This window comes from Tupaia chinensis, unplaced genomic scaffold (genome assembly GCF_000334495.1).
Source record: "Tupaia chinensis unplaced genomic scaffold, TupChi_1.0 Scaffold000052_1, whole genome shotgun sequence".
Classification (NCBI taxonomy): Eukaryota; Metazoa; Chordata; class Mammalia; order Scandentia; family Tupaiidae; genus Tupaia; species Tupaia belangeri.
In genome coordinates this window covers 5,294,191-5,306,215 of record NW_006159510.1, presented here as the reverse complement: position 1 = coordinate 5,306,215, position 12,025 = coordinate 5,294,191, and positions in this window count along the sequence as shown.

The window sequence follows — 12,025 nt, the reverse complement described above, 5'->3', positions numbered from 1 at the left end:
GCAGAGCCCTTCACGGACTAAAGAGCTGTGTACTCCCAGGATCAGTCAGCTCCCCCACCAGCCTTCCTGGAAGCTCAGAGAGGGGATCAGGTGGGCAGAGCCTGCACCTGGCTACCTAGGGCATCCTTCCAAGGAGGTGTGAGGGCTGTGGATGAGGAAGGCGTCCCACTTGTCCAGCTGCCCCACCTCACCGTGCTCAGGTCCTAGACGGGCCATTGAGAACTGACCGTGGTCTGGGCACAGCCAAGAGAAGCTCCCATGGTGCCGGCATAGAGCTGTGTGGCCAGGCAAGGAGCACTGGAGTCACATTCCAGCCAAATGGGCATGGGTGAGTGAGCAGCCGAAATCAAAATGCTGACTCTGATTGAGAGTTTACACTCAGGTGGTGCAGACAGAAAGGGTGCCTGTGATTGGGACGGTGTGTTCATTTCTCCAGAGCTCAGGAGCAATTTCCAACCACTGCCTTCTCCTCCTCTTTAAATCTTTCTGAAGGAAAAGCTACTGCACCTTCATGATCAGCATCACTTTTGTTTCCTTATACTCCAGACGACTCCAGTGCTCTCTGCTCAGCCAGGCAGCCATCCTCTGGCCCAGTCCCAAACTGTGTGGGGTGGTGAAGCCGGCCCTGGTTAAGTCCACCAGCCCCAAGGAGTCCTCCCTTCCTGTCCACTACCTTGCCTGGTCAGATCACAGATACTGCCCTTGTTTGCCCCAGTACTGCCTCCCAGACCCCATGACTGGGTAGGAAACCCCCCTTCCCACTCTCAGGGAACAGCCCCCACCTTCACTCTGCAAAGCCCAGTTATCTGCAGGCTCATTACTCGTGGGGTTCATCTTCTATTGGGACAGAATCTCCCCAGCACAGCAGCCAAGTAGGCCACAGAGGTGCACTGTCGGCATACATGTTGTGCACCAGTATTTTCATAGACTACACCTCACAGCCCCATCATCAGGTAATCATCTCCACGATCCAGTCTCCCCAGTCCACACTAGACTCCCCAGAAGCCAGCTGGGTACATCGTTCCTTCTCCCTCCACCACTCTGTTCTGGTCTCAGCACCCAGGAGGTTGTGAGCAGGAGGTTGTCCTTGGGCCAATGGAGCCAACTAACAGTTAAAGCGATCAGATTAGCGGGTGCCTTAAGAGCTGGAAGGCTTAGGAGATGGGGTTCATGGGGAAATGCTCAGCCTCCAGGAGGTGGGAGAGGTGTCAAATGGTATAAAATCAGCAGGACACTGAGCTCTAAGGGTCACAGGGGAGACCAAGAGTTTCCTCTGCCATCTGGAAACCTTCACCCACACAGAGTGCTGGAGCCAGGCCTGGCCTGTGGGTGGGGCTGGCTGTGGGCCTTGGGACAGTCCCCAATGCAGGACATTAAAAGGGCCATGGCTTTGATCTTGGAGGGAGAGGAGACAGAGGAGTCCAGGAGCTGGAGCAAGGAAAGCTCATCAAATGGCAAAGCATAAGAGGCTACAAGTGCAGGACCTTCGCGTTGCATGTGGATTTCTAGAAATGGGCCTGCCGGGGCCCTGGCATGGTCTCAGCCTGACTCCGATGCTGGTAAGCCAGTCTCTCAGCCCCCATCCTGTACTTCTATTTCCCCATAAGCAGTCCAGCACCAAACACTGTCCTATCCTTCCTGCAGTCATCAAACTGCCCCTGCTGGCCCTAAGTGAACCCATTCCATCCTTGGGCTGTCAGTGATGCAAACTCTGCTGCTTTCTCTGACCCCACATCTGTTCTCATGCCTGCATCAGGGATGGCAGCTTTCCTTAGAGAACTACAGCTCACCCACTTCCTGTCCAGACAGTGGGGGGGGGGGGGGGGGCCGATCCCGTGTAAGCACCTCCACATCAAAGAAGGGCCAGCCCCTTGTTCCATTCCTCCGGACACTGTGATAGGCTCAGGGTGAGAATGTGACCCCCGTCAGGCGATTGTGAACTAAAGCTGCGACTTTTCATGGAGCTCAAGGGAAGGCTGGAAGTAAGTCCATGTCTGCCTGGAGTTGCTCCAGGCCCCAGACGTAGGGAGAGAGACTGTGTACCTGGGAATAGCATCGTCCCAAGGCCAAAGGAGGCAGAAGGCTGGAGAGAGAGTCCAGATCACACTTTAAGAATCCAAACCCGCTCTGAAATGTGCCTCTTGCAAGTATAGATTCATTGTTACTCTCCAAAAGCACACTAACTTGTTTTCCCTCCTTAAGCGTGTTCTTGGCCTGGGAATCAAGACATCCTAGCTAGGTACCCAGTCTCAGTGCCTGGGGAAAGGCCCCATCACCCAGTGCTCTTGGAGTTGTAAATCAGGACTAGGCAGTAGAAGAGGTGTCTGCGACACTAAATAAGCTAATTAAGTATATCCAGACTCAGGATGCAGTTGCTGCCCACAAGAGAGATAAAATAAAAGGTTTGGTTGGAAGCATGTGGCAGCATGTAAGGTCCTTCGAGCTCATCAGAGGTAGTTCATGGGGCCCTAAGAGGAGCCACCCTCCAGGATCTCCCTGGCAGGTGCGGTCTTGCAAAGCCCCTGGAGTTGCCTCCAGTCCTGGCTGTCATTCCAAAGGGACACCTATGCTATATTGTTTACTATCTGTATATCTTCTTTGTTGAGATGTCTGTCCAGATCTTTGCACTTTTGACTGGATTGTTTTCTTACTGTTGAGTTTTAAAGTTTTGGATATAAGTCTCTTTCTCTTTTTTTTTTTTTTTTTTTGCATGTACTTTCTAAATTTTCCTAAACTTATGTTTTGTCTGTTTGCTCCCTTAAGAGGATTTTTCAGAGTGGACATTTTTAATTTTAAAAAACTCAACATTGTAACTTTCTACATTTTTTGTTCTTTATTACCGATAGAATGCAAGTGTGTACACATGAGAGAGAGATTAAAACCAAGGTCTGGTCACACAATGGCCCCTTCCCCCAGCCCTCCACCCCATTGGCTCTTGGGCATTCATGCCCAGCATGTTTTTCAGCTGACCAGGAGAAGGATTTGAACCCTGGTTGCCACGGGATCCAGCTTCTCATGACCACTGCACCACAGAACTGGCCCGACATTATCAATTTTTTTTTTTCTTTCACGGATTGACTTTTGGACTTGTATCTAAAAATTCATTATAAACCACAAGGTCATGTACATTTTCTTATAGAATTTTTACATTCTTAAAGAATTCTTTTTTATTTATTATTATTTTAATTTGTTATAAGGCACACATGCTGGAGAGAGAGAGAGAGAAAGTGAGAAAGCAAGCCTCAAGGTCCGGGACTCACAGTGGAGTTGGCCAAGTGGGAGTCCAGCACCTTAACCACTACGCAACCTACTGGCTGCATTTTTACATTTTACGTGTATGTCTATGGCTAGTTTTGTTGTTGTTGTTTTATTGGAGAGATTTTTGCTATAGGGCGAATGCTCTCACCAGACAGACAGAGAGAGACGGAGAGATAGAAAGTGAGAAATCACCCCGCAGGACGGATGGCCATGCCGCAATCCCTTCTCCTCCATTCTCCTCTCCGGATCTTGGGCACGCATGCACGCACACCTAGAGTGAGTTTCAGCCACCGGGTCCGAGACTCGAACCGTGGTCGACTACGTGGGAGTCCAGCGACATAGCCATTACGCTAACTGCTGGTCCCTGTCTATGGCTAATTTTGAATGAGGTTATATGTAAGTTATCAAGTTTGTGTCTTTGCCCATTTTTCCCCCTATGGTTTCCGATTTTCCATCACCAATGATGGAATAGACATTATCTTGTCTATTGAATTGACTTTGTCCATCTGACAAAACCAATGGGTTGTATTTACATGGCTCTGTTTTGGGCTCTCTATTCATTTCCTTTTATCTATGTGTCTATTCATTCACTAGTATCTCATTTTCCTCCTTACTTAGCTTTCAGATTAATGTTGGGATTCAGATGCGTGAGATCTTCAAATTCGTCCTTCTTCACCCAGCATCATCAATCCTGGGTTGAGAAACAGTCTGTTGGGAGTTTGATTGGAATTGTGCTAAATTATAGATCAAGTGTGAAGAAAATTTCATCTTAATAATGTTGAATCTGGAACCAGCAGAAGGCATAATGGTTATGTTGCTGGACTCCCACATAGTCTACTGTGGTTGCGGATCTGGCGGCTTAAAGCTCACACAGGGTACATGTGTGTGCATGCCCAAAATCCCAAGAGGAGAGTGGAGGAGAAGGGATTGCAGCATGGCCATACCCCCAGGGGGTGATCTTTTTCTTTCTGTCTCTCTGTCTTGCTCTGTCTCTCTGGCAAGTGCCCATGCTCTATAGCAAAAATATTTCTAAAAAAAAGTTTAAAAATAGTATTGAGTCTACCAATTTTGAACAAGAAACATCTCTGAATTTATTTACATTTTATCTTTTTAACTGTGTTTCAAGGTTTTCTGAGTGCATATTTGCACTTTTAAAAATTTTTTTATCAGAGACAAAGAGAGAGGGAAAAAGCATCCCCAGTGGGGCATGGCCACACTAATCCATTTCTTCATTCTGTGGGCATTTTAGGCATGCACACACCTTCGCCCAGGCCACGATTTGAACCACAGTCAGCCCCATGGGATGCCACTCCCTTAACTACTGGACCAGGGGTGGCCCTGAACGTTTTTTAGATTTCTACTTGATGACATCTACTTGGGAGATGCTATTGTAAATGGGATTTTTTTTTTAATTTCTCATGTTCCAGTTTTAAATTCCAATTTTTCCTATCCATTTTTGCTGGTATATAAGAAATCAATTGACGTTGGCCTATTGGCCATCTACTTTGATTCTTATCTCCATCATCACGATCAAAACACGGGATAGTGAGCTCTATTTCAGTGTGTACCAAGTCATGATACGTCAAACCGTAATCACAACCCTGACTTTCAGAGATTCACCTGACTCCCGCAAGGGGGCACGCTGTCCCTGCGGAACAGTGAGTCCAGCGTCCTGCGCTGCTCCCGGCAGCCGACAGGGGGCGAGGAACTCCCTGTCTCCAACCGGTGAAGCTCGCGTTCTGTCGGGAACATGGGTCGTTCTCCGGTCCGGTGAAGGAGACCGCCAGCAACTTCGGCTCACTTGGAGATCGAGCCCACCGCAAGATCAGAGGTTCTTGCTCTTAAGCACCCACCTCTGGGAAGATACCACTCGGCTTGGGGACAACGGGCAGCCACCGAGGAAAAGGTGCGGAAAAGCGAGAGAAGCGCTCGGGTCCGCCGAATGCCCCGCTGGGCTCTGCGGGTGCTTTACCTTGTAGGCAGATGTCCTAGCGAGACTTATTTATAGAAGTCCTCCTCACTGCAGCGCTGGCCGCTCATGAATGATAAATTCGTGTGTGTGTCTGGGAGAAACCCTGAACAGAGAAAGGGGAACCGCAGAGACCGGGCAGGTCCAGGGGACAGCCTGCGAGGGGCAGGCCAAAAAGGCCGATGGAAAGGGCTGGCAGCACCTTTACCTGCCTTCATTCTAGAGTGAATGCCTTAGTTTCTTGCAGTTGCTGAAAACACTGAAAGTAGGTATATTAAATCTCTCAACAGGGCCTGCTGGTGGCATGTTGGTTAAGGTGGCTGGATCCCACATGGCTGACTGAGCGGGTTCGTGTCCCAGACCCAGTGTCTTGTTATTTGCCCAAAATAAAGAGAGAATGGAGAAGGGATTGTACGTGACCTTCACCGCCCCTCTTCCCAACAAAGGGTGGTTGTGTGTGATTTCTGACCTCCTCTCTTTATCAGTGTCTCTCTGGCAAATGCACATGCTCTATAACAAGACTGAAAACAAACAAAACTCACAACAGTAAGTGTAACTATATCAATGTCTGTTACAATAACAAAATAAATACAACCAGGTCGAGTAAAAGAATAATGACTTGGGAAGCATCAAAATAGACAATAAGGGCCTAGCAGGTGGTGTGGAGATTAAGGTGTTGGATCTCACATCAACTATGGCTGATGGCATGGTTCAAGTCCCAAACCCCGCAGTTGAAAAATCATGCCGTGCCCAAAATCCCAGTAGGAGATGAAAGGAGGAGGGATTGCAGCATGGCTATCCCCTCTTGGGAATGATGTCTCACTTTCTCACTCTATTTCTCTCTGTCTCTCTTTGGCAAACACACACACCTTATACCAAAAACTTAAAAAAAAAAAAAAAAAAAAAAGGACAAAAAGTTGTGGGCTCCACCTTAGCACTGAGCAAGGAGGTGCTAATAGGGTGAACGAAATGAAGAAATTACCTGATGGGCTAGGTTGTTGCCTTACTGGGTCTCGGCTCCTTGGAGGTCCCTAGTTAAATAATGAATAGGCTGCTTGTCTGTTTATGATTGGCTGAGGTCGGTTTCTTAAAAATTAAGTCAATTACCAGAAATGCCTTCAAGTTAAGTTTGGCCTTGCTTGTGTAAGAGCTTACTTGTATAAGGACAACCTCGGGCTAATGGCCTTCTTATTGGCTTTGACATGTCAAAACCAGAATTCATTTTCATTTAACTTTTCAGTAGTAAACACGTTTTTGTTGTTCTTTAGAAGGTCAGTTTAATTAGCAGCATATTTGTAATCGTGTGTGTGTTGGACTCATTGGCATTTTAGATTACAGGAAATAAGCTGTTTTTAGTTTTGTTATTAAACCATAACGTGGATTTAGCCCCCTTTCACCCTCTGGGCTTTAATCATTAAAAATAAAATCAGAATTAAAGGTCAGCTAACACTAAGCGGTGAACCCAGATGATCCTGGGATCTTTTTCGTGGGAGATTTTTAACCACTGTTTCAAGCTTCTCTATTGCTACTTACTCTATTATTTCAGGGTCCAAATGTGTATGTTTACTAAGAAATCACCCATTTCTTCTTCTAGGTTTTTAGTTTGGTTCTCTTATTTGACTTCTTGTTTCCTACGAAATTCTTAATCCTATTTACTTTACACTCTTTTTTCCATCAACAACATGTATTTTTAAAATTTTGCTAAATGATGTGGTGCTTAAGAGCACTGGACTTCCACATAGTCAACAGCAGTTCAAGTCCCAGACCTGGTGACTTGCTTTCTCATTTTCTCTCTCTCTCATTCTGTCCCTCTCTGATCAAATTTAAATAAATAAATAAATAATGTTAAAAGTAAAAGTTAAAATAAAATAATCACTTAAAAAATGTTTGTCAGAGGGCATATGTATTTGCTGGAAAGAGACGGAGGGAGAGAAACAAGAAAGCACCCTCACATGGGGTATAATCAGGCCACAATCCCTTCTCCCCCCATCTCCTTCCTGTCAGGACTTTGGGCACACACACACACACACACACACACACACTTGAATGTTTCTTGAGCTGCAGGTGAAAACATTCACACACAGGGAGAATAGTGTCTCCTATCTCCATTGGTGCAGAGACTCCTGCACTTGGGACCTTTCCAGACCTGGCCCTATGCACCTTTTCATCTGGCTGTTCATGTGTACCCATTATTATACTCTTTAGAGTCCCTCCAGGCTGATATAATAAAATACCTTGGTCTGGGCAATCTATAAGCAACAGAAATGCATTGGCCACACTTCGGGAGGCTGTGAAGTTCAAGACCAAGGTCCTGGCAGATTTGGTGTCTGGTGAAGGCCCATTTTTCATAGATGATGACTTCCAGCTATGTCCTTGCAAGGCAGTGTGGGGAAACAAGTTCTCTCGAGACTTTCATATGTCCTTATGAAAGTCATACTTAAGAGACCCTCATGATTGGGTCACTTTTTATTTTTTTCATAATTTAGTCACTTTCTTTTCATCTCTTAATCTGATCACTTTGGAGGTTAGTTTCAACGTATAAATGTTGAGGGGACACAAACATTCAGGCTATAGTAACCAGTAGGTAAGGGTCCCCTGAGTTCCATAAGCCATCATAGCAAATGACTGAACCTGCATAGGGGGTCATGGGGACCCCACAGAAAAGTGGTAAACTGGAAACCCCACTGCTCATGGTGGGTCTCTGCAGCACGGGACAGTTTTGGGTGACTGAGCCCTTACGGAGTATGTACTAACTGCAGGTAATTAGCGTCCAAATGACTTATAGGATTCCTGGTTAGTGTCTAGAGAGTTAAAAAACTGAGTAGCATGGGAAAACTCCACGTGCATTTGGCGTTGGAAATGAAATGCTGAGAGTATACAGGAAAAATGTGATTTTGGTTTTTGGCTTTTTTAAAGGCGGTGTGACTTCAAATGAACTATTACCCCAATGGGAGAAAGCTTATCATAAAATAGAATCCACTGTTTTTATGTACAGTACCTTTTGCTTTGCGCCTATAGATTCCACTCACTTCTGCAGTGTGTTAGATCAGCACCTTTACCCACCACCTGCAGGGAGCTTTTTCATGTATTTGTAATACAGTTAGGTCAAAGGCATGATGTCAAATATTATGCATTTATGCATCAAAGTATCATACAGACTACTTGTGCTTCACTCCATGCAGCCACTGACTGTTTTTCATATCTGTAGTTTTGCCTTTTGCAGAACGTTGTATAAATGGGGTCTTACAGTATGTAACCTCTTCAGACTGGCTTCTTTCAGTTAGCAGTATGCGTGCAAACACCATCCATGTCTTTGCATGAGTTGATAGTTCATTCATTTCTATTGCTGCATAGTATTTTATTGCGTGGGTGTACTTCAATTTGGTTATACAGATTCATCTATTGAAGAACAGTCTGATTAAGTTTTTATTGTTATGAAATAGACCATTGTTCATCCTGCAGTAATTGGTATTATCTTTTTTTTTTTCCAGTTTAGCAGTTCTAACAAGTATGTAATGCTATCTCACTGTTGTTGTAATTGGACTTTCCCTAGTGATATATGATGTTGACCATTTTTTGTATGGTTATTTGCCATCTTTATATCGCCTTTGGTTGGGTGTATTGCAGATACTTGCCCATTTTTAATTGAGTTGTTAGTTTTCTTCCTTTATAAAAAAATATTTTTGCTAGAGGGACCAGCAGATGGCATGGTGGTTATGTCTCTGGACTTCCACGTGGCCAACCACAGTTCGAGTCCCAGACCCAGTGACTTCAAACTCATACCAGGCACAGGTGTGTGCGTGCCTAAGATCCCAGGAGACTGAAGGAAAAGGGATTGCAGCATGGTCATCACCCCCAGAAGGGTGATTTCTCTCTTCCCCCTCACTGCCTCTGTCTCTCTCTTTCTTTTTCTCTCCAGCAAGTGCACACACCCTAAAGCAAAAACCTCTCAAAAAAAAAAAAGAAAAAAGAAAAAAAACAAAACCAAAGATTTTTGCTAGAGGATGCGTATGCTCAAAAGAGAGAGAATGAGAAAGCATCCCCCATAGGAGCAGTTACACCACAATCTCTTCTCCATTTCTCCTTTGGAATTTTGAGCATACACACCTGGCACATTTTTCATGTTGGATTTGAGATTCCAATGGTGCAGTTGGGCATATGGGATCCAGCTGCCCCAACCTCTGTGCCACTAACTGGCCTGTGTTTTATGTTTTTTTTTTTTTTTTATTGTTGAATTTTAACAGTTATTTGTTGTTGTTGTTGTTGTTGTCTCTGTAGAGGTTTTTGCCTTAAGGTGTGTGCATTTACCAGAGAGAGAGAGACAGCGAGAGAGAAAGTGAGAAATCAACCCCCAGGGGGATGGCCACACCACAGTCTATTCTCTGTTCTCCTCCCAGGATCTTGAGCACTCACACACATGCACACAGACTGAGTTTCAAGTCAATGGGTGCTGGACTTGAACTGCAGTTGGTTATGTGGGAGTCCAGCAACATAACTACTATGCCATCTGCTGGCCCCTCTTTGTGTATTTTTTTTGGGGAGAGATTTTTTTTGCTGGTCACGCCACAATCCCTTCTCCTCCATTCTCCTCTCGGGATCTTGGGCACACACACAGACGCGCCCGGCGTGAGTTTTAAGCCAATGGGTCCAGGACGCGAACCGTGGTCGACTACTTGGGAATCCAGTGACATAGCCATTACGCTAACTGCTGGTTCCCTGTGTATTTTTAATATACATTCCTTTTTAAAAATGTTTTTAACATTTATTTATTTATTTGTCATGATTTTTTAAGCTGTCCAGTCCAGGACTCAAACCATGTCTGGCCATGTGGGAATCCAGCACCTTAACCATCATGCCAGAAGACATAAAACTACATAAAGTAAAAATAATAAAAATTACTGTTGAATTTATAATGCTTACAGACTAGTGTATTAAGAATAATCTCCCCCAAAAGGTATATATAGAAGGGTATAGAGCTCTACAGGGACATAAAGCTATATGTAGAAAATTACAGAACTATATAGGGGTAATCTTTCTTTATCTAACTGGAGTTTAGATGAATCTGTGCAGACTCTGGTAAGTTAAGATGTACATGATAAGCCCAAGTACACCCCCTAGGTTAATATGTAAAAGGCAGCATGAAAATTTTAATAAAGAAATTTAAATAATATAGTAGTTAGTGTGAATCAACAACCTTCAGAATGAGAGAATATTTTTGTAAACTATGCCTCAGATTAGGGACTGATAACCAGAACACACAGGGAACTCAAGCAGCTTACCTGAAAAAAATATATCAACCCAACTGAAAGATGGGAAAGTGAGCTAAACAAGGGAGGGAAGGCAGGAAGGGGGAAAGTGCCTCGCCTGAGTGATGAGGGTTAATATGGAAGGAAGAACAGCCAAATGTTTATGAAAAAATGCTCAACGTCCTTCATAAGGGAGATGTAGATCAAAACCACAATGAGATAACACCTAACCCCAGTCAGAATGACAAAGATTTTTTAAAAAAAAGAAAATGGTAAGTACTAGTGGAGCTGTGGTGAAAGGGAACTCTCCTACGCTGATGGTGGGAATGTAAATTAGTCCAGCCACTGTGGAGAACATTATGGAGGGCCCTCAAAGATCTACAAATATACAAATAGAACTACCATATGATCCAGAAATGTCACTCTAGGGTATCTACCCAAAGGACAGGAGAATGCTCAGCTGGAAAAGTGTTTGCATATCTATGTTTATTCAGCATTATCCACAATTGCTAAGAACCAAACTAAATGTCCACAAGCAGATGATTAGATTGAAGAAATGTGGCACATACATTCTATGGATACTCTACAATAAAAAGCAACAACACCCTGACTTTTGATAAAAAATGGACAAATATGGAAGATTTACTGATGAGTGAAGCAAACCAGGCTATGAAAGAGAGACATTGTATGTCTCTACTTAATATATACTGACTGTCTGCACTCTGTGGTGGAAACTGAAAGATTAGAAGATATAAAAGCATGGAAAATAGTTAAGGATACTGGATACAGTATGAGAGGAGGGTGAGGGGAGGGGGAGAATGTGGGGAAAGATATTAAGGTGAAAAATAGAGCAGCAAGACATTTATGGGACACAGAAATGGAGGATTGTCTGTTGATGATAATTGTATGATATTTTCAACTGGATTGGCAAGAAGTGTATTTAAATTGAATAATTCATTTTACAAACTGTAGTGATGTACAATGATTGAATGTATAAAATAAATTAGAATAATAATAAAAAAGAAATTTCAATATATATTTATACTAGAAAATATTCACTTATTTCAGAAGAAAGCTGTTAAGGGAACTAGAGAAATAAAAAGGAAAAATAGGAGGCAAAAAGTAAAATAGCAGACATAAATCCAACTATATTAACAATTAAAATTGCATGTGAATTATTAAATATTCCAACCAAAAGATAGAGATTGTTAGATTTGATAAAAAATGAACCATCATTATTTTAATTCAGATACAAATAGATTGAAAGTAAAGAATAAAATAATGAAAGAAAAATAGAATTCAATAATAATGTTCAAGAATTCAAGAACAGAATCCAAGAATTACATTAAATCCATTGCATTCAATTGTAGAATCAGAGAAGATATAGGACTTTGAGCAAGGTAGAACATTAGGAAAAGAAAACCAGAGGGCAGTCTTGGGTAAGAGTCAAGTATCTCTCATCCCTATCCATCCACACACTTCCAACTTCACCCCTTCTTTCAATACTCCCTCAAGTCCATTCCTCAAAACCGTATTAACCCTCATCACTCAG